Here is a 2,430-nt window from a genome sequence, read left to right as displayed (position 1 = left end):
GGTCTGTCTCAAGCAATTACTAACTCTAATTGGGATACTTTTGCTCCGAAATGTGTGGTGCGCAATCTTTATTGTTTAAAGTCAGACCATCAGACGATTCTAGTTTCTCTAAGACCTATGATTAAGAAGGGTTAGAGGCCATTTCATTGTCTTGATAGTTGGATGCTACATGGTGAGTTTAAGGAATTGGTTGATAGCAACTGGGATTCTGGTGAGTCAATAGTGGATAATATTGAACAGTTTTAAGAGAAGGTCCAGGAATGAAATAAAAGGGTGTACGGTAATGTCTTTACTCGTAAACATAATTTGATCGTTGAACTTATAAGGGTGCAAAGGATCTTAGAAGGGAGGATTTCTCCTAGACTTCGTAATTGTGAGTTGGAGTTGAGGAAAGATATTGAGAAGGTGCTAAAGCATGAGGAACTTTTATGGTTTTAAAAGTCCCGATCAAATTGGCTATTGAATAGAGATAGAAACACAAAGTATTCCCACAGCCATACGCTTGCTAGACATAGAAAAAACAAGATTGAGGGTATTAAAATTGAAGTTATTGAGTGATGCTTTGATTCTGATGTATTAGAACAACATGTGGTGGTTTTTTTTAAGACTCTCTATTCATTAGATTTTTCAGCCAATGGGAATCTTCTATGTAAGGGGAAATTTCTCGAATTGTTACTACTTGAGAATGAAATTCTTCTCGAATTGTTACTACTTGAGAATGAAATTCTTCAACTCGCAGTTTTAGTAGAGAAGGTTCGGAGTACAGTTATCGGAATGGCTTTGCTTAAAGCACTAGGGGTGGACAGGTTTCATGCCAAGTTTTATCAAGCACAGTGAATACTGTTGGGCTTTCGGTTTGTACACTGATGAGGTGGGTAATGGAGGGGTGTCTGTTGGATCTTAGAATTAATAAAACCTTTTTTTTTTACTACCGAAGATTTAAAGGCCGGAAATGATTACGCAATTTAGAACAATCAATCTATGTACGGTTTTATATAAAGTAATCACGAAGACAATTGTTAATAAGCTACATCTATTGATAGTAAAGCTTATTAAATAGAACTAGACGAGTTTTGTAATGGGTAGGAATATTGCGGACAACATTGTCATAGCTCAGGAAGCAATTAACACTATGGGATTGTGTTGAAAATTGACCTTGAGAAAGCGTATGATCGTATCAGATGAGATTTTTTTAAGGGACATAATTTCTAAAGTAGGTTTATCAGCTATGTTAGTCACTGTTATCTTAAACTGTGCCTCATCATCTTCACTTCAAGTACTCTGGAATGGTGCGGCCACTGATGCCATTAGATCATCCCATGGTATTCGACAGTGAAATCCTCTATCGTCATATTTGGTTGTGTTGTGCATGAAGAGATTGGGTCACCTAATAGATGAAGCGGTGAGTCAATGGAGGTGGAAATCGTTGTTGAGGCCCAGCATTGTCGCATTTATTTTTTGCGAACAATCTAATGTTATTTTGTAAGGCTATGCCGGAACAAGCTGAGAATATAACTGAGATCCTGGACACGTTTTGTTATTATTCGGGACAAAAGGTGAATAGAAATAAATCTCAGATTTTCTTCTCACCTAATGTACTGAATGGAACAGTTGCAGATATCTATAGGAAGGTGGGTTTTGTTTGGGTCGAGGATCTTAGAATATATATTGGGATGTCACTTATCATAAGAGAGTTGGAGTTAGTACCTTTGATTTCGTGGTTAATATAGTCTGCAATAGACTGAATGGTTGGGAAGCGAAGAAGTTGTCGTTAACTAGTGAGCAACGTTAAAAAAATCTATCCTCCTATGGATACCTAATTATTTCATGGCTACGGTACGTATTTCTATCTCTATATATGGGGTCATTGAAAAACTAGCTCACAATTTTATTTGGGGATCCACATTTGAAGGAAACCAGCATTGTTAAGTTGGGTTGAATGTTGGCGGTCTTGGTGTGCGAAGTCTAGCTACTTAGAATAAGATTTTTTTGATAAAGTTAGGCTTTCAATTGCTGATTAGGAATGATGCTTTATGGGTGCAAATTGTGAGAAACAAGTATAGTGTTTGTGGGATCCTTCCTAATAGTATTGCAAGAAGCAATTGCTCAGTTTTATGGAGATCGTTAGCAGGGATATGGATAGATGTGATTAATAATTTCTATTGGGCTATAGGGGATGGGTGCCTTACAAATTTTTGGAATGACAATTGGATTTTTCCGGTATGTCCTCTCCGAACTTTTTTTAGAGGATCAGATAGACTAGATGACACTTTACGTGTTTGTGATGTAGTGGATGGGAATGGTAATTGGGATTGGGTTCGTTTCTTCTGGGTCACTTTGTTTTACAGATAGCTGTTATTCTACCTCCTTTCATGGAGATGGGCAACACAAAATAGCTTTTCATCGGCGGACACATACGGAGGTATTCAT

The sequence above is a fragment of the Gossypium raimondii genome, chromosome 3 (genome assembly GCF_025698545.1).
Source record: "Gossypium raimondii isolate GPD5lz chromosome 3, ASM2569854v1, whole genome shotgun sequence".
NCBI classification, from domain to species: domain Eukaryota; kingdom Viridiplantae; phylum Streptophyta; class Magnoliopsida; order Malvales; family Malvaceae; genus Gossypium; species Gossypium raimondii.
This window is presented reverse-complemented; position numbering follows the sequence as displayed.